Here is a 21,828-nt window from a genome sequence, read left to right as displayed (position 1 = left end):
AGAGGTAAAGTGCATGGAAGAGAGAGACTGGTCATGGAGTAGGCAAAGGTTTGGGGGGGAAAGCGAATTCATCAGGGAGTAGGGACCGGCTCATGGAGAAGGGGCTTAAGAGTTAAAGGAATGGGGAAAAGGTAAGCTATCGGGGAGTATGAATGGCTCGTGTAGGGGGAGATTTGTCGGAGAGCATAGAATGGACCATAGAGGAGGGAAAGAGTCACAGACAAGTGGGATCCCCGAATGTGTCATTGATTTACGTGACAGCCTCCATGTTTACGTCCACACTGGTGAGTACTCGTGGTATCGCTGTCTTTCGTGCTCATCTGGAAATTTGCAGGAGTTAATTCTCGATCTCAGGCTCGGTTGGACTTGGCCCAGTATTTTGACATTGTCTTCCTGTAGGAGAATTTGGCCACGGGGGATGTCTTTCTGTATGTTTTGATTGACATTTCCTTCCGTCAATCTCAGGGCGGGCTAGTGCTGGTCTACTAACCTGGTTCAAGGTTACTGTTGGATGCTGTATAACTAGGAGTGATACAGGAGGTAGACTTATCCAGGTGTTTTATCTAAAATGGTCACGAAATGGTCAACTTTTATAATCATGATTTCTAAGGTTAGTAAGAAATGTACAGCTCTTTTCTTTCTGCATCAGTCCTCTGTGTATAGGCGGAAGTTTTAACTTGTTGGTTGTTAGATTAGGCTCGTTGATGGTCACGTAATCCTTTATGGGTTTCCGGAGTTGCGTTCTTCAACACCCCATCAGGGGTAACAAGCGCTATATAAATACAAACCTTCTTTCCTCCTCTATCCTTCAGCTTTCATTCCAAATAACTGACTAACCTATCCACCACTTAAAATGTAGTTTCATGTTTCACTATACTAATTCAACACTAATCATCTATGGGTCCCGGAGTAGCGTGCTACTCATCGAAAAAGCGCTTAGACGCCTCGTCAGGGGTAGTAAGCGCTATATAAATGCAATTACAATACAATAAATGTTAACATTCGCTGCACCATTTTCTGTTTTAGATTCCATTTTGTGCAATGTTCGAAACTAATCTTTTCCAGTTTCGATAAATACCCTTTGCTAAGTTTTGTTTCTGCAATAAAGAACTGTTAGTGCCAGTGCAGATTTTTCCCACTAGATAAAGGCCCTCTCTCACCTGTCTGGCAGTTTGATCGCAGCCCAGGGTGAAACGGCTTTGGACCGGCATGAGTTGTGGAAGATATGAAAGCAGAAACCCTTCTTTTCCCCCCCCCCTCTCTCTCTCTGTTCAGCTACATCTGCTTGGACAATTCCACTGTGCGTATGTCCTAAATTAACCAAGTAATGTACATAATGTGTCTTTATGCTGACTTTCTTTCAGTTCCCTCTGTAGCACTCTCTCGAGACTGGGCAGACGGGTCCCGCTCTGAGCGAATATAATAAATAATTATTGGTGTATATTCTCCACTGTGACTCTTCAGTTGGTGTGGAAGGCTGAGAGGTGGTCCGAGGTGACCCTTACGGGGTCACTGCCTTCATGGTTGCAGGAGGTTTTAACGCAAAGCTGGGGATGCACTGGATTTTACTATCAGGAGCCCTACACTTTCCCTTGAGCTTGTTAATTACAACCTGTGTAATGCCGTAGACTTCCTTGATCATATCAGGAAGGCTGCTAAATTGACCGGAAGAGATCTCTGCTCCACCGTCACGCTTTTATATTATGAAATTTGTCCACGAGAATTGTTGATGGCCGTGTTTTGTGCGACCATAATGCTCTCCACCTCTCTGTGAATTATTTGTCGACGGGTGTAAGAGGTACTTTGGCGGCTGACTCTTAGATAAATGTTGAGGACAAATTGAGTAGAGTGGCGAGAAGGTGTGCAGATATTGCTTGCTTTCTTAAGTTCCTGGCAGGCAATCCGAGCAATGTTTGAAGCGGCCTCTCCTTTGAGATTTACAGGCAGCTGGTAGTAAATCCATCTGTCTCTGTAGGATTTGCTAAGAAGGTTTAGGTAAACGACTTGGGTGTGGCTTCATAGTTTGATGTAGGCTGTTGTGTAGGAACCTACACCTTACCCTGAGAAAACCCCCAAAGAACAGGGTGGAAATAGTCAATTGTAGGAAATTTGATACACAGGATTTGGTGGTGTGAGAAGGATGCGCTGGTCCAGGCTTGCATCCGTAAAACATTCTACCGCTTTCTGGAACTTTGGGCACATCTGCAAGGGAGTAAATATTGACAAACAAGCTTCAAATTGTAATGTCGCCCCGGAGGACTGAGTGAACCATTTCCAGCATTTATACGTTATTACCCCTGGCACTCTTGGTAAACAACTGTTCAAGTTTCTCGTGTGCTACTGGTTTGATCTTTAATGTATAGGGGATAAGCCATCCCCTCGCTCACACAGGTTTATAGGCGTGTCCCCGCCCTGACATGGGGGTAACACCAATTTGCAGGTGGAAGAAAACAGGGTGCTCTGTAAGCTATTACGAGTTTCACCCAGTAGTAATTTCAAGATGCGTGAAGAAATTGGTTAAGATTGTATGTAGCATACTGTATCACCCTGGCTTCCCTTTTACTGTGTAGACGTGATTGTGTGGCGTTTGCGCTGGGCCCCTCATTATCATGAATATTGCGTATATACAAACTTTTCTAGCCTTGGAAGATCTGCCTTCTTCACTGTCCCAGCGTCCCTCAAGAGTTGGCTTGATCCACTTCAAACCCCTATAGAAAGGATGCCGTGATCCAGGCGCGCCCTGGGATTGAATCCTATTTATAGTGTGTTAAGAACCCATGGGAGACATTTTAGACTTAGGGTTCTGTTGGATGCAAATAGTTTCGTAAGATGTTTCCACCATCTGTCATTGTCTTTGCGATGAATCATCGGGCCGCACCTTCTTTGAATTTTTGTTTTCCTGTAGGTGTGATAGAGGTTTGCTTGCTTATCCCAGCTGTTTGGAAAATAAAGATTGGAATGGTTTAAAAGTAGCTGTGAAACTACATAACGTCCTCCTGTTTTAAAAGTAATTGTAACATTTTCATCAGTTTGACTTGTGAATTGGGGGCGGGGGGGGTGTTTTTAATCCCATTGTTTTACTAAGTTTCTGATTACAAAGAAAATAATTTAATGTGAGAAGGACTAGGCCTTTTAGGAGTGGCGCCAGTCACTGAATGGAGTATGGCCAACAGACTCTGTGTGTAGTGAACCCTTGGCTCCTTTTGAGAATAATACCAAATGTTTATGGGAGAGATGAGTAGTCATCATCTACTGTTCATGTTTTTGCAGGGCACATTTCTTGCTTTTAGTTTACTGTGTTAATGGACTGAGGTTAGGTAATTGACAGGACAGGTTAAAGACATTAGAATTGTATGAATTAATCTTCATAATATAGAAGGTCTGAGACAAAGTATTATCAGTGTAACACGTCTCCATATTTTGATAGCTTAATTATTTAGAAAACTTTTTTCTTTGCAATTAAGTAGTGTCTAATTAAGTTGACTTTCCTCTTCCATACCTTGATAGCTTAATTGTGATTTGTATTATTAATCCTTAAAAATTGTAGATGTGTAATGGTACTCTGACACATATTACTAATTGGAGAGCTTCCACGGGCCCGTAAAAGCCCCAAAACAACATTAGAATGTTGTTTTACAAAGGCCTCTAAGAGGCCTTTAACACTCTGCCCGCTAGAGGGTAGAGTGTTCTTATAGCCCTCCGTAGCGGGGCTATACCGCCCTTTAATGGCTGGTAAAGCCCGCTACAGACTTCGATAGGTGTGCTTATGACATAACCAATAATCTAGTGTAGGGGGAGACTATTGTCTTTCATTCCCTTTTTTTAATCAAAAAACACTTGTAAAGTTTACTTTACTTAGGAAAATTTTCCACCAAAAAATAGTTCAAATTTCCTTGGCCGAACAGTTCAACCTGATTCTCAGATTGAATTGTTCGCCATTATAATTAAAGGGTGTATGGCAAAAATATTCTGGGGTGCACATATTCAGAACAACTGACCACACAAAAAAGTTTTTTAAACAGTAACACCATTGGGAAGAAGTGTTTCTTGCTGCCGCAGAGGAAGGACAACAACGCTCATCAGATTCCAAGACACATCCTGCTGCTCTCTGTCGTACTTGGGAGTGTTGAGTTTCTTCCATCATCACCAAATGGGGGAATAAACAAAAGTGGTAGAATGCAAAGAGATTGTGTTGAAGTTGAAAGATACGAGTGGTGAAGCAGAATATAAACTCAGGGACGGCCCAACCTAGAAGAATGGGGGAAAACACAGACAAGAGTTGCAAAGATAGACCACCCTGGCATGGTGTGAAAAAGCAGCAGTCCAATAAATACTACAAAAGGAATGTATAACACAGGAACTGAGAAAACTGGAATGTGCCTGTGTTGGTGCATCCTCAAAGTAAATAATGATTAAGTTACTTACCTTGATTAACACCTTCATCTGGTAGACAGGATCTAGCCACAGATAATAATCTAGGGAGAATTCTAAGATTATTTAACAGCGGGACATCAAACACCATCGACAGAGCCCATCTAATCACAGACTATTTTTCAAGCCAACAACCCAGCCGCCTATGGGAACAATGTGTCAAACTATTACAAATTCCGCCCCAAAAAGCCATCATAATGCGTAAACAAATAGGATCTTGTAGGTAACAGGGAGGATAAGTGGGTCATTAAGAAATCTGTGGCTAGATCCTGTCTCTTCTAGAAGTAACATTCATCTGATAAACAGATCAAGCCACAAATTCCTCCTCTTAAAATTAGACACCCGCGCAACACCAACCCTGGAAGTAAGGCTGTGGGGAAACCCGGAGGGAGCGTGAGACCACGAGAAGTGTGTGGAAAGCATTTTCCACAGAAGAGATTAAGTAAAAAAGGAATGGAGAAAACACTTCACAGAAACAAAAATATTCAAACCACGGGTGGACAATGACAACACCCTACCACTGAATTATGAGGTCTGCGAAACGCAGAGTAAAGGTAATCTCAATGCACATTGACGATGGAGAGAGCAAGAGATCCCCTTTAACGCTGAACAAAGCATCTCAAGAAGAACAACATTTGACAGAGAAAACCCTGCATCACGAAAGGCATCGATTCAAAAGCAGATATGAAACAAGTTGAGCACAAAACATACTTGTGTATATAGTGTTCACATATATACTCGTCTATAAGAATACACCAAACGTATTATCCTTCCCCCATCAGGTAAGGCATCCCTCAGCAAGCAGAGACTGACCAGTGCAGGGACAAAGAATCGAGGCATCCATCGAAAGATGGAGATAAACACAAACATGCATTGGTAACAGACCAAAGTTGCAAAAGCAATGGAGTGAAAAGTAAAGATATTTTACCATATAAGGAGGTGTTGAGGGCATCCACCCATGAACCAACACTACTGACTGACAAGGCTAGCAGCAGATGTGAAAACTCTATGAAGAACATCAGTAGGGTCCTTAAAAATATACAACGGAAATAAAGTCCAAGAGCTGACCCATTTCCATCCCCTAGGCAGAGATACCAGACTGAAGCTTCCGATAAAAGATGGAGTTCCTAGTCATGGGGATCAAGCCCCAAGAAATGGAAAAGCCAACAAGGATTGAGGCCAGTAAGAAATCTCTCAACAGGAGACCGGATATATACAAAGCACAAGCTCCAATATACCACACTTGAAAAATGAGATAAGACCCACATCTTCATAAGGAAGAGAGGGAGAAAAAGAGAAACAATCCCTTCAAGCAGAGGGAATTAATAAAATGAGGTGTGGTTGGTAGAACAAGATTTGATAAGGATTCTATCCCTCAAAGGTCTAAGAGAAAAAGGAGGTTAAGCAAGACCCCATCCTCCTGGGAAACCAATCCTAAAACAGATGGAACCATAATGTCAGAGGGACACGTGTTCCAGAAGGAAAACTGAAGATGGAAATTAGGCACCCCACCAACAAAAGTGGTGAGACGGCGGCACCTGGAAATCAACCAATACAGTAAGCAAATTCAATGCTGTGATCTGAATTGGCAAATACATGATGCCTATAGGACAAAAGGGAACAAGGCATTCCAAAACATAACAAGTAATTACATCCTCTCCTGGGAGGAGGCGGCAAGGTCGGTGGCCCAGAGCCACCTTGCGGCAGTGGCGAGAGAGAAACTATTGCATCAGAGGGGGGGCCTTTGATACCCAATGCAGCGCTGAGCTATAGCTTAAACAGGAACCGAAAGAAGAGTGGCAGGAAGCCGCCTTGCCAATGCTTAGTGAGAGCAGAATAATAAGAAGTGCCAACGCACTAATAAAGGACCTAAGTGGGAGACAGTGTCTTAGGTGATAATCCGCCAAGGATCACACACTCGTTCCGCTGCTTCCGCTAAGGACAGAAGGACACCACATAAAGGGAAGGAATGCCCCATGGTGATGAGAGATCACACTTATAGAAGAGGAGGGGGGCTGGGCACTGGTGCAAGACAGAACTCACAAGCACTGTTTTCTGAGGCAGATAAACAGACGTCCCTAAACAGGATACTAAGCGCAACATAAGCAAAAGGCCCTCCACAGAATACAAACTTGGGTAGAAAACTAACTGCAGAAAGAAGAATGTAAGAACAGACACACATAGAACCACACAATAGTCCCAGATAACGGGAACCACAACCTAGCATCAACAGTATAAGAAGAATAAAAGTACCTGCAGACGACAGTAACACCAGGTGTCACCCGTAGATGGAAAGGGGATTTGAACAGAATTGCCAATGAGCTCCACCCAGGAATGGCTCATATGAGAACGAAAAAGGGACTTGCACCCAACAAACTCAGAACAGGCGAACTAGGGGTGCAGACGGTAGACTTAAACGTCTGCTCCGCCATGACCATCTCAAAATCGCCAGACAGCAAAGTCCACATTTGCGCCAAACAGACTGGCATCATCAAAAGGCATATCAATAAGGGTCGCTTGAACAGCCTCCGAAAACCCAGAGGTGCGTAACCAGGCACGCCGACGTTGTGCCACTGAAGAAGCCACCGCCCGACGTACAGAATCAGTGGTATACATCCCACAGAGAATGATTAGTCTAGCTGCTTACCCCTCACCCCATATTAATGGAACAATCGCTCCAGGACACATCTGGAAGAGAGGGCAGCTGACACTCCAAGGAGTCCCACAAGGTATGGGAGAAGTGTCCAAGGACGCGAGAAGTATGAAGGGATCGCAGTGCAGAACTGGTGGAGAAGAAAATATGCCTGCCACAAGCGTCTAGTCTTCCGGCCTCTCTGTCTGAAGGGACAGTAGGAAAAGAGTCGATATTTTGGGCAGCCAAAGCGGGCCATACCACAAAAAATATAATTTGGATGTCTGAGGAGACATGCTGGATCTCCGGGGGCCAAACGGTCCCTGTGAGAAATAAAGAGGCACACAGGGGTCCCTGTATGGGGTTTAGCCCAAGCCCCACACAAAATGTCCAATAAAGCCGCACTATAAGGAAGCACCGGCTCTACACCTGATTTACCTTATTGCAAGACGCCAACTAAGGGATCTGTCATCATTTCCACAGAAGGAAGTGTCATATCCAAAACAACAGAAACTCACCTGAGCATATCCGCCAGAGAAGAGCTCACCTCTGCAGCCAAACCAGGAGGGAACAGGAGACCTGAGGCTGGGGAAGACTCCCACGCCTTTAGGTTCACCCAGCTAGTCTCCATAGGAGCTTGGGCAGTGTCAGAGATGGGGTGGTGAAACTCAAAATCCTCACCAGCACCTCTATAATCATATTCCTCAGAAGGAAATACCACAGGTGGGGGGAGGGGGGCTATAGAGAGCCAAGGAAAGGTGTCTGAGATGGGTCGCTCCACCAGCATCACATCCAATGCCATCCGGCACCGAAGAGGCGGCATCGGAGAGGGGAAGTGGTGGAGAAGCAGCGATTTAGCCGTCATCGGAGTTGGCTGACCAAACCCACGTGCCAAAAGTGGTGACCCCCAAAAGGGCTGCACCGGCATCTAAACGGATTTGGACTCCAAAGGCCGAACTGAAGCCAAGAGCAAACCCACTGATGTGGACACAGTCACAGCTCTGTGCACCACCTTGGGGTCCTAGGGCACTCCAAGGGAAGGTGAAGACCCAAAGATACCATGAAGAGAATTGTAATATTCTCTCATCTGGGTCAGAATCACCCCGCCTCCAGGTAAGGTTGAGAGGCACAGGCTGGACGAGTGCACCGACTCTTCAAACGAAGGTCGGGAACAGGCTTTATGTGGCAAAGACGGGGGTGCTGCGACTTCAACGGCCTGCGTTGGGACGTTGAGGGTGAGGTCCACAGGAACAGCTCCTGGATCCGGCTCGCACGCAGTCCATAGAGCACGAAGGGGACAGAGGTCAACAGGAAGTCTTGGAAGAAGGACATCCACACCACTAGGAGCTTCATGCGACACTCAGTGCGTTCGGGCAAAATTGGCAACAGAAATCGCACTTTTCTGAGTCATGGTGCGCCCCAAGGCACCACACGCAAACCAAGCGAAGGTCTACGGCAGATATTTGTTCATCCACAAAGCTTGAAAAGTTGTGTAAAGGCACACAGTTCCATTAGACAAAACCATCAAAGTAGGCAAAAAAACAGCCTGACGAACCGCTAATCAGATCTGCATTGTTTACACAGCAAAGAAAAAAACTGTCATCAGGGGAGGACTTCGTCAACATCACATCCAGAGGACAACATAGTTACAGAGTTGCTCAACACCCTCTATCGACGCGCAGAGGTACTGCTGGAAAACATTTCTGGTGCCTGGGGACAATTCTAAGGTAATGAATCTGTGACTAGATATCTCACTGGGGAAACATCCTTAACAACGATAATTTTATAACGACTTACCTGAACAGCGAAGCCGGAACCACGACTTTCTTAAACCACGACTTTCATTAAGAACGACTTCCCTGAACCACGAGTCTCTCCACTACACTCCTCAGAATTAGGGGAACATTAGGTGGGACTGGGGGGGGGTCTCCCCCCCCAAAAAAAGGAAAAATAAAAAATAAAAAAAGATACTGGTATGCGTTGTAAAAAAAATAAAATTTGATTTAGATCGGTTTATTTTTTACGAGTGGTTTACTCAAGAAGATTTGTAATTACAATAGTGCCATCTACTGGCAAAACACGAGATGTTAAATTTCGTGGTTTAGGAAGTCGTGTTAAAAAAAGGTAGTGGTTGAGAAAATCTTGTGGTTAGGCTTTCGTGGTTAAGGAAGCCGTGGTTTAGGCAGTAGTTGTTTAGACATACAACCATCTCAATGAGATCATGTGAAAACAAAAACACTGGCACTGAAACAACTAGCCTGTGTGTGGATGTCCTCCCCGTGATAGGGCTAAATGTTAGCCAGCGGCAGAGGTAGGCTGACCCAGTGTCCCATGCTGCAGAGAGCAGAAGCTAAATGTGAATGACATAGGTACAGACCAACGGATGAAGAGAGATAGAGATCAGAGCACGGTATTGGTGGATACAAGGGTCGCACATCAGTGGTTGAATACATGAAGATAGACTTCTAAGTACAAATAACAATGAAATGATGTAAAAAGTTAGATGGGACCACTCACGGTAGAAAACACCCCACTACCTTGGGTGCAGAAAACACATGTAACCCAACAGTGACCTGTGAAACTGAAATACAACAACAGGGTATACCCCGGCACGCCTCGTGTTTAAAATTCATGTATATGACATTTACTTAAGACAAATGAGTCTGAATTTATCTTTAGCAAAGGAAACACAAGAGATTTAGTTATCAAAACAATCTTCGATTTATTCAGTAAATATTCAAAATTAGCTGAAAGCGTTTTATACAATATTTGTCAGCAATGAAAACACTTAAGGTCACAGTGAGTTCTTTAAGATCGTAATATTGTGATCCAGTCCTTGAAACAGCCAACACGTGTTTCGTCACATCCGTGACTTCCTCAAGGCTGTAATGACAATACAAACATATACATACTATTAGTTTGACCTTACTCTACATAATACATCTCGTCTTCTTGAGACTAAGGGATATATAGGTAAAGATTTTAGGAACGAAGGTGCTCCAGCAACCGTGCAAAAAGATGAAAAGTGCGTAACACAAGTAAAAAAGATATAGTGCGTAATAGACAAGGTTTTATTAGAAAATACAAAACCATTTCCACAAGATGAGAATAAGATACTCCACAGGGATCCAGGGCCATCATGCACAGCGAGACAAACAGAAAAGTGTAAATTAATATATATATGTGAGAGGAAAGGGGATTGGTTGTTAGTATAGACAACTTTAAAACTCTGACCTCTGGAAGAAGTGTTTTATTAGAAGAAGATGGTAGTTCGCCAATAATTCCACGTAGTGGATTTTGAGTTTCAGGTTTGGAGTAGATTTAAAAGGCTAAAATAGGAGCAAAATGAGTTAATACGACAATGAATTTATTTATGTGCTAGGACATTACATAACCTTGAAGTAAACACATAATGCAGTGGTTAAGACGAGGAGCACTTGTTTGACCTGATCTGAATTAGGAGTGGTTTCAGTCTGTAAGGCCTTCAAAAAACAGGAATTCACATCATTAACCGGTTACTAACAGACGGTGATTGTCGAAGTTCAGATTCGCAGTTGACCTCAACTGGCTGAAAGTCTCTCCATGTCACTGTATTATAAATATAATTATACTAAAATCAAAAAGTCTTAGCTAACGCCTACCTAAAAAGGCTGGCGAAGTAACCAGAAACCACAGCAAAAAGGAAAGGATGGGTACAGCGTGTCACTATTCATCCATTTTCAAATATATTTCTACTCCCCTCCCAAAAACACATCTGCTTTTCAGATTTTGACCATCTGAAAAATTTGCAGAATTTTGTCAAAGCGCAGGAAAATTACGTGAAATGCGAAATCTGCATTCCTCACTATATTTTAGCACAAAATTAATCCTCGCATCCATTTAAAACAAGAGCCTACATTTCATGCTTTAAAAAACACAAAGAACAAACACTGCAAACAAGAACCGCTCATGCTCCGGTTGTTTGCTTTGTTCCAGTTCAGTCATGCTGATCTTTTACCATGAACGGCATGCTGTGGGGAAGGGCCCCTTTTTTTGCATGGTTGCCCCCTCTTTTTTTGCCTAATCTTGATGCTCTTTGATTAAGGGTGCTCTGGGCTCCCGCCAACCAGGTGCCCAGGGCCTATTTTCTGTCCCTAAAACTGTACTGTTGCAAAACCAATTGGCACCTCTCTGGCCACATGTAAGTCCCTTGTAAAAGATACCATGGGTACCCAGGGCACTGTGAGTAGGGAAGGCCTCGAAGGTCTGCAACACTTATTGTACCACCCTTAGAGGCCCTGCACCTTAACACACACAGCCATGGCAGGCTGCGTGTTTTGGTGGAGAGAAAAGTAAAGAGTCGATATGGCACATACCCCTGTGTGCCGTGCCTACAGTCACTCGCTCTAGTATACATACACCACCCCTCTAGCTGTGTGCACTATACCACTGGTGAGGGTACAGATGCATGAGCCCTGTACCCCTATAGTGTCTAAACCAATTCTTAGTCATTATAAGTGCAGTACTTCCATAAAGAGTATATGGTCCGGGAGTTTGTCATTACAAACTCCACAGCACCATCATGGCTTTAGTAAAATCTGAGAAGTTTGGTATAAAACATCTCAGCACATTAAACCCACACTGAAGCCAGCGTGGGATTTAATGCCAAATGCATTCAGAGAACATCTTAGAGTTGCCCCCTGAAAAATGATGTAACTAGTGTCCTGGCTGACTGGCTGCTTGCCAGCTGCCACCACCAGACATGTTTCTAGACCCCTGGGTCGAGAGATCCAGCTCTCAGAGTCCTGAAACAAAGCACACCCTGGGCAGAGGTGCCAAGCTTCCTCCCCAAGGATGGGCAGGGTTCACGAAGGGGAAGCTTCAAAGGCTTCCCGTCTTTGTTATTGACCCAGCTATTTGCTGCTCCCTGCAACTGGCCTCCACCGGTTCTAACCCTCACTCTGGGAGAGAGAATCAGTGGGAAAACCAAGAGGAGAGGTGTGCCCACCTTTGCCAACTCCACTACTCAGGTGGGGAAGGCGAGGCAAATCACAACTCTCCGTTTTCGCCTTCTTGAAGATGGGGGGGACCCAGACAACCACAGTTCGACTTATGCCCCCTCCTACTGGAGTGCTGAGGAATTCATACAACAGGAAGATCCTACAGGCTAAGGCACACTTTTTCAAAACCTAGTTGAACCGAGCCATTAACCGCCCCAAAAAATGATTCGAAATCGTCAATCATCAAGTGCGCAACACGCCTAACTCTATGGAACTAAACAATTCGGCTACACCCAATTGTGATGAACTTGCCAATTTCTTCCTAGAAAATACAAAATCCATTTAACTCGGCATCCTATCTAAGAAGACCTTTCCACCACCTATTGCTCAGGATAGTAAATTCTACACTCAGATCAAGGTCCATTTTATTACTCCGACCAAAACCCCAAAAAACAATGCCTCTTGGCACACCTTCTTGCCCATCCCTGAACAAGAAATCTATAACACTCTTCTAGCGATTAACCCCTCCAATCACTTCTCTGACCCCTTACTGCCTTCTCTATTCTACCCCTATGGTCAAAGATTGTAAAACCTCTCTGACGCAAGGCTCCATACCGGACTGTCTTAAAGTAGGGCAGGTCGCACCTATACTAAAGAAATCAGACTCCCTCTCCTCAGATCTTAAACTACCGCCCTACATCCAACATCCCCACTTTTGCGAAATTGCTGGAACAATGTGTACAAATACAATTATGTAACCACATCGGGAATTACAACCTGCTAGACAAACACCAATCCGGCTTCCGTTATGCTCACAGCACGGAATCTGCACTCACCCACATAATGGATGACATACTAAAAACGCTAGATCACAACGAATCAGCACTTATCCTCCGTTTTTGATACAGTAAAGCATGACAACCTAGTGTCCCTACTGGAACGAAGGATGGGCCTTACTGGCCCAGTGTTACAATGGTTCACCTCCTTCCTAAATAACAGAACACAAAGAATCAAGATGAAGCAATCACTCTCTCAACCCTCCGCGGTGACCCTAGGGGTTCCACAGGGATCAGCACTTTCACCCATTCTTTTTAATCTACACATGGAGCCCCTGGCAAACGCGCTGAACTCTCCGAACATTCTATATCATCTGTATGCAGACGATACACAACTGTATATGAAAATCTCCTCACCAGAAGACTTCGTCTTCCTCAACGCTATTCTACAGAATACTCAAAGTTGGCTCACTGGCAACCACCTCATGCTTAACCCCCCAAAAAACAGAATTCCTTCTCATCTCCCCACCCACACACCCAAGATAGACTTATGGTTGAAGCATCTAACTTCCTTTGATTATGCTCCGCACATCATTGACTCCGCAAAATCTTTGGGAGTCACCAGAGACAAACACCTGAACATGCAGGCGCAAATCAATGACTCCACCATGAGTATGCTAAAGAAACTTAAACCATTCCTCCCACAGACCGACTTAAAAATGGCAGTACAAGCCCTTGTGCTACCAAGGTTAGACTATGGAAGCACCACTCTATGCGGTCTCCCCAAATACAAGCTGGCCCCACAGAGGAAGTTGCTTAACGCAGTGGCCAGATTGGTCTCAGCAACCAAAAGAAATAAACACGTATCTCCAACCTTGAAAGCCCTGAACTGGCTGCCCTACGAGGTTAGAGTACACCTAAAGATCACTTGCAAGACCCATAAAGCCCTGCATAGTAATACCCCCAGTTACTTAGCTCTAAAGCTAGAGCGATCGGGAGGATGCAGACAATTGTGAAGTGCGAGTTCACTACTACTGAAACCGCAATCCTTCCATAAGAAGAGAACTGGTTGCAGAGTTTTTTCAGGGATTGCACAGAAGATTTGGAACTCCCTACCTCCAGTGGTACGTGGAATCTCTTCCTTTACCTCCTTCAAAAAAGAAGAAAAAATGCTTCACATGAACAAATTCACATCCTAAGACTTTAATTCTATGTTGACTACCAGTCACCTAGACTATCCATATACTACTGTCCACCTCTTTTGTATTGAATAGCCAATTTCTGAATGTATGTATACCACCTAAACCACCGAATGTTTAATAACTGTGTATTGTGAAGCGCTCCGATCCCTTCGTGGATCATTCGTTGATGACTGCTGGTCCCCTATGCTGCCCATATACTCCTATCTACCTCTTTTGTATTGAATGGCGAGTACCGAATGTATGTATACTACCGCAGCCATCTAATGTTTAATAACTGTATATTGTAAAGCGCTCCAATACCCGCGTGGGTCATTTTTGCACTATATAAAGCTTTATAATTCTTGGGTGGCCCAACCAACGGTGTCTAGGTAACCCCCATCATCACAAGTTACCTCTCCAACCGGTGGTTGCCTCCAGAAAATCTTTGTGCCCGAGCCTGCAGTGGTGGCTCTGACCGGAGCGTACCCATTGAAACCAACAGGGCACCCAACGTCGATCCAGCACCCAGCCGCTGCTGTGGGTGCACCGTGTGTGCTAACTTAGAACCCCTTTTGCCCTGAGCTTAACCCTAGGAGCTTTGGTCCATCAACCTTGAGGGCTGCCTGAGCACAGCCACAACTAACGCCCCCCCTAGCCCCATAGGCTAACATTGTGCCTCAGCATTCTGCACCCAGCCGCCCTAGGGCAGCTGAGGGTGCTTTTTCAGTGCATCCTTGACCCTGAGGGAACCCTTGTTCTAACCACAAACTCAACACCATTTACTTACCTGCAAACCAATAACCATTTTTCACCATAGGATTGCATTGACTCTTCTCCTCTGAAAAACTTTTAAGTGTTGAGGGTTTTTGTATGGAAACAAACTGTTTTACGTACCTTTTATCTAGGAAATGTCCGAGTGTGATATCTAGGCATCACACGGAGTAGAAAAAGTAATCTAAAAAGTAACCCAAAATAAGTTTAATCTGTAATTGAATCTTTGCACAAACGTGTAACTAAAGTCATTCTCATCCAGCTGGCTTGGTGATCAATCTGTCTGGAAAAGTACAACTCCACTTACCCGCACCAGGCTTGGTTCTCAAAATAAAAGACAACAGATAAATATTTTTATTACAAACCATTGGTCTACGTTCAGTCTGAGTGTGTGACATCATTTCTTGCCCGAGTGTGTACAATAAGGAATATGCTACTTACCAGTATGCATCTGTTCTTGGCATGTACGGCTGCTGACATTCATATCTGTGCATAGATCGCCGCCTAGTGTTGGGTGGCGGCGATCTATGCACAGATATGAATTCAGCAGCCCACATGCCTCGAACATGCTTAACACTACCCTCCGATGAACCCTAACTGCTCGCCCACACTACCACAAATAGAGAGTAAGGTGCTATCTAACTTTTACCTCTGTGAGCCCTTGGGCGTCCACTGGACTCTGTGCACACCATACCTTACTTTGGTACAGTATATACAGAGGCAGCTTCCAACACATGCAACTACATGAATGTGGCTTAATAGCATCGTTTTCCAAATATACAATGTCCTGCTTTGTTCATCTCACACAACAACGTGAGTTACTGTACTGCTTCACGCAAGATTGTAAATTTACACCTCCGTTTCTACAAACGAGCAGCGGGACCTGCCCTTTATCACACTTTGAAGAACTGAGACACTACCAAAGACTTCTCTCCCATGAATCTACATATGTTTTATGTTCTTGTTGAAACAGTTACTTACCTTCAGTAAAGCTCTGTTCAAAGCATGTGTTGCTGTAGCTGGAACTGCTCTGCATAGTCCTGCCATCTAGTGTTGGACTCAGACGTTTGCTATTCTTTGAAGAAGAAAAAAAATCTGTAGTCATGCGGTACAGTGACTCCTCCCTTAGCTGGAAATGCTTATAGGTATCGATTCCATGCTAGATTGTAATTTCCACCATTGGGTTCGGATGTGCCTGACAAGGTTCCGTCTTTGGTGACTTGGAGTAATTTCCTTCAGTCCCTTTCGGTTGTTTCAATTTCGGTAGCACCAGAAGAACACCGATTGAGTGACAGATCTCCACTCTACTTCTTTCTCCCGAAACAAGGTTTACCGCCATGCCCTCGGGCCAACACCAGGGAACTGCGCTCCTTACCCTGAGGACTGCATCATCAAGAATGTGTGGACCGTGGTGGAAAGGACACCCTTCCAGAGGTGCCCCCAGTACCAGTCCACATTTCAGTGGACCAACCACCATCAAGTCTGCAATCTCTGCTTCTCACCCAACCATGACAATACTATATGCAAGGCCGGCCTCACCTTCCGGTCGAGGAAGACTCTTTGGTACAGACACGAGCAGAGGTAGGAAATCAGAGGATGCAGAGGCAAGAGTCCGACGACACCCCCGACATCTTCATGGAAAATAGCATTGAGGCAGAGGAAGATGCCAGCCCCTTGCGGGCACATCTCATCCAGTTATCTGCCGGAGTCAGAGGGTCAGGGTCCAGGTACCTCACAGCCGTTGATAAGACACCCACCACAAGTACTGTCGTCATTGACACACAACTTAGGCCAGCACAATGGCACCAAGTTGAGAACCACTACTGCATACATGAAATCATACAAATGGCAGCCACATGTCACAAGGTAGATACACACACCCTGCAGGGAGAGGAAGACATTGTCCAAGTCCCAAAGCACAGTGCAATTCAACCCTATGCGGAAAGCTACCCTGAAGGCAAGGTTAGTCACACCCCGGGTGAACAAAAAATACAAGCGCACTATCCCAACGACCCACATCACATACGTAGGCAAGTAACCACTGGTTCCCTGGTTCTTTACATGGCACATATAATGGCAAATGTCCAGACTACAGGAGATGCTCCCCTTCCAGACATGGAGGGCATAAAGATCGACACTACGGGGAGACGAGTAGCAGTGCAGGCAGCCAGCCGTTCGAGGATGGCCTGGTCTCCATATACGACAGCACATTGGGATGAGCTGCAGGACCCCCTTAAGCACCTACAGGAGAACCTGGTGGCAAAGCCCATCTCTCATGCCACGCCATCGAGCCCAAGGGTGTCCTTTCATAGTCAGCAGGGCAGACCACCTCCCCCGGGACTCCCTTCCACCCATCAAAGACTCCAGCAGCCACCATGGGCCTACTCCAGGGGTAGCGGAAAGGAGGCTCCGACAAAGGGGCCCGCACCTGCAAACCGTGACTCTGCCCGCCTCCTCCAGGACCACGTAACACCTGTCCGGGGGAGAATCCTGGATGTCTCCCCCCGGCAGGAAATCACTTTAGACAAGTGGGTATGAGCAGTAGTTCAACAAGGCTATTGCTGAGAACTCCTCACACCCCCGGCCAACGATGCCTCACAAGCAGCTATTCAGCCGTGAACGCCTCTATCTGTTAGAGGAAGAGGTCTAACCACTCCTCTACCAACGGGGCGAGGGGGCGCTCTCACTATACTTTTGAATCCCCAAAAAGACTGATTTCATCCGACGAGTTCATGATGGCATTAGACCTGAAGGACGCCTACTTCCACACCCCAATCCATTCCCTCCCTCCCCCCCCCCACCGACACTACCTGCATATCGTAGCAAGAGTCCACCATTATCGATTCAGAGCTCTTCCCTTTGGCTTCACCACTGTTCTACGGATCTTCACCAAGGGTCTGGCAGGGGTGGCCCCCCGAACTCCACGAGGGGCTGATCAAGGGTGCAAGCTGCCAGCAGTGCGTCCAGCACGCACAGGCGACCATCTCCCGTCTGTACGTCTCAGGTTGGGACTTGGCCAAATTTATGCACATCTACAACCCCTCTAGATCCAACCCTGTCTCGAGGCGGTTCTGAACTCAGTCACCAGCAAAGCCTACCCAAATCCTTAAAGTGTCGCAGCCGTCGGCCGGCTGGTAATCTCTTTTTACATCCACATCACCCCACAGCCAGAACTGTAAAGGAAAAGGGTGGCAACTGGCCATGCGAACAATTTGCATATCACTAATTCGGTTGGCCTATTATCAAGATACAATAGGGCCACCTGGGACAAAGTGGAAGACCTGTTACAACACCTGCCAGATCAAGACAAAAAGAGGGAGGTGGATCTAGTTGCAGAAGGAAAGCGCATTTCAAACGCGACAGTAAGATGTGCACTGGATCGTGCAGACACTGTGGCCAGAGGAATGAACTCTTCAGCTATGCTACGCAGGCACAGCTATGCACGGCTAGGCATATCCGGCTTCAAACCCGAGGTACAGCAACACATTCTTAATGTCCCGTTTGACGGTGAACATTTATTTGGTCCTGAGGTTGATACAAGGTGAAAAAAAAAAAGGACAGAAACTGCTAGGTCCATGGAGGCCTTGCAACCAACTACTCACAACCAGCCTTTTCGTTGCTTCCGAGGATAGGGGGCTCGGGAGACTCAAAGCTATCAGAAACAGCAGCAGCAATACCATCAAAACTCAGGAAGAGATTATTACAGAGGGGGATACAAAGGAAGAGGTCGTGGCACACCCACAACGACAGCAAGCAGTGACCTGCCATCCATTCCCCCCAATCACACAACACCCGTCGGGGAGAATACAGCAGTCCCATCAGATGTGGCACGATGTAACAACAGACCAAGGGGTCCTCAAAATTGTCAGACAGGGATACGGTCTAGAATTCAAACAACCACTACCCAATATTCTAACAAGAAAACAACTCAATCCGCAGCATTTACATCTGCTAAAAGAAAAAGCATTTATACAAAAAGGGGCTTTAGAAACAGTTCCACTCAAGCATCAAGGGAAAGGGCTAAACTACCTACACTTCCTAGTTCCAAAAAAGGATGGAATGCTACGCCCCATCATAGACTTACGTCCACTAAACCAATACATCCTATCGGAACGCTTTCCTATGGTGACACTACAGGGTGTAATATCACAGCGACAGGAAGGCGACTTCATGACAGCATTAGAACAAAGGACGCATACTTTCACATCCGTATCCGTCCAGCCCATCACCGAGACCGAGGGTTTGTGGTAAGTGGATGTCACTGTCAGTTCAAAGTACTACCCTTTGATGGAACAGCTCTACATGTACTCACCAAATGTCTAGCCATAGTAACTGCCCACTTAAGAAGAGAAAACATACATGTCTTCCCTTATCTGTACGACTCGCTGATCAAGAGTTCCAGCTAATAAAAATGTCTAAACGACACACAAACTACAATCAACCTGTTACACAAACTGGGATTCACAACAAATGAAATAAAATCCCAGCTGCAACCGCTCCAGATACAGCCGTAGCTAGGAGCAATACCAAACCTCCTAACAGCAAAGGCATCCCCCAATCCCCAGAGGGTTCTTAATTTCCAGAACCAACTGGCTCTTTTTCAGCCACATCATCTCCTAACACTCAATACGATAACGCGTCTACTGGGGATGATGGCTTCTTGCATTGCAATAGTACCACAGGCCAGACTCCATATGAGACCCCTTCAGGAGCGCTTAGCATCGCAATGGTTACAAGCGGAGAACATCAGGGAACATCCAGTGTTGGTTACTCCCAAGGTCCATCTGGCTCTAAAATGGCAAAACTCACAACAAGGGATCGCCTTCAAGGTCCCAATCTCGCAAGTGACAATAAGAACGGCTACTTCGCTCATGGGATGGGGAGCTCACCCCATTCCATGATGGAAGCACTGCAGACCAATTGTCAGCTTGAGAATACTTACCCTTACGCTCTCGCTTTTTCTCCACATATGTGTGATTTGTTTCGCTTTCTAGTATCACCGCGACATTTAGAAACCGACTATGACCACTAACAGTATCACCAGCACTGTTACACCTTTGCCGCGTGTACCCCCTACACACAGCACTTATAACCGGCAATTTCATAGTATTTTATTTGACATTTGCAAATATGCTAAAACCTCTCTATATATGTCATGTCTCTGTCATAAATGTTGTATGTCCAGGTATGCTTGAGGAGGGAATCCCCCCCTCTAACACCTATAGCACCTTAGTGAGTGCGACACATAGTCTATCACACTCACTTAATTATTTTAATTAGCACCATCACATATAAACAGTCCTGAAGAAAGCCAGAATTAAAAGAAGGCATTGGCTGAAACATGTTGACCCACACTGGATGTAGGAGGTCGTAATCCGCCACCATCACATCCACCCTGCCTGTTTTTAACCTCTGACAGGAGCCCAATTATTAAAGTTTAATTAAACCCTCTGGGACTGGGACTCTGGCAAGCCGTTTTAATCTCACTTCACCTTTCTCACCACACTGCACTCTCAGAAAGATACCAGCTCCGCTGTAATCAGGCGTCGAAGCACACCCGGGACACATTAGGTGTCACTGGGTCGGCCTGATGATGAAGCATGCCACCAACTAGGTTGGCGGGTGAGGGCTTCATGAAGACACCCAATCGGTGCCACTGAACATGACTCTTTAGAGTTCTATAAAAGTCAAACGTAGCTAGTTCTCTTTGATACATATAATTACCTGTGGGGATTCGGACTAGCTATCTGGTCCTCTCTCTCCTTCTTGATACGCTGGCTCACACGATAGACATCACAGTGCGGGCCACTGGTCAGCACAACAACAAGCACTCCATATCAATGTACTGGAACTACTAGCCCTGCATCTTGCTTTTCAATCCAACATACTGGGGGGGAAATGTACTACTGTGCACAGACAATACAACTGCAATGTATGGAAAGACCCACTCATTACAGCCATCACAAATAGCACAAGTAATATGGCAGTGGGCCATCGAACACAAAATTCACCTCATGGCACGATACCTACCCGGAGAAGACAATTGCCTAGCGCATCTACTAATCAGAACACAGCAAACAGTACACGTGTGGGAAATTCACATTCAAGTCGTACAAACATACTTACAACAGTGTGGAACCCCAACAATCTGCCTCTTCACCACTGTAGAAAATACAAAATAACAAAACTTTGCATCCAGACTCAAAACACCCACAATCCAGGGGCAATGCACTATGGATTAACGGGGCCAGGGACATTTGCATACGCTTTTCCACCTCTCCCACTCATGCCATATGTAGTCAGGAAACTCATTCATCATTTACAAAAAAACTAATAGCTCCATCATGAGCAAAACAACCATGATACAGAAACCTAGTACATCACAAGCTTCCCAACACCCCAGACCTTCTCACACACAGTGGGGGCCGAGTCAGACGCCCCGATGTACAGCAACTCAATCTGGCTCCTGAGGTCATAGGATTCGGATACCTTCAATTACCAACTGAATGCACGGACATTCTCAAGGAAGCCAGAAGGCCCACACCAAGCCCGTGTTTTGCAGCCAAATGGGAAAGAGTTTTTATCTACCTCGCTGCAAACCAAATAAACCCTTCTTCACCAACCGAAAAAGAACAACTATGTTACTTATTACATCTGCTAAAACGAGACACGGTGGAAAAATTAAAGGCTAGAGGTTTCACAGCCACGATTCTCAACAAAGCCAAGGAAAAGTCAAACAACAAAATATTAGTATCAAAATTCTCAACAAGGAGTGACATGTTCAAAATAATCATTCTGAAACATTGGCACGTGTTGCAAAAGGAGCCTGATTTCAGGGGAATTTTCTTCCAACATCCCCTCTTTGCCTATGAACTGGGAAAAACATCAAGGAACTCCTGGAAGTTGAAGGTCATCTCATTGAAAGACCAGAGTATAATGGAACGATCCCCTGTCTGAACTGCAATCATTGCAACATGCAACAGCATAACCGGAGGGAATTAGATCAACCACCCATTAAAAGGCAAACAAATCCAAATCACAGCTGGCTGTGATTCTAA

At 45.3% G+C, this 21,828-nt stretch overlaps 1 protein-coding gene across 1 annotated transcript in view; it reads left to right on the top strand.

The window, feature by feature from the left end:
* Positions 1-21,828, top strand: part of HCN2 (hyperpolarization activated cyclic nucleotide gated potassium and sodium channel 2) — a 185,672-nt gene that overhangs the window by 154,325 nt on the left and 9,519 nt on the right. The gene's annotated exons all lie outside the window — the stretch shown is intronic.

Source organism: Lissotriton helveticus, chromosome 12 (genome assembly GCF_964261635.1).
Source record: "Lissotriton helveticus chromosome 12, aLisHel1.1, whole genome shotgun sequence".
NCBI classification, from domain to species: domain Eukaryota; kingdom Metazoa; phylum Chordata; class Amphibia; order Caudata; family Salamandridae; genus Lissotriton; species Lissotriton helveticus.
The sequence above is the reverse complement of the archived record's forward strand: the minus strand, read 5'-3'. Positions and strand labels throughout refer to the sequence as shown.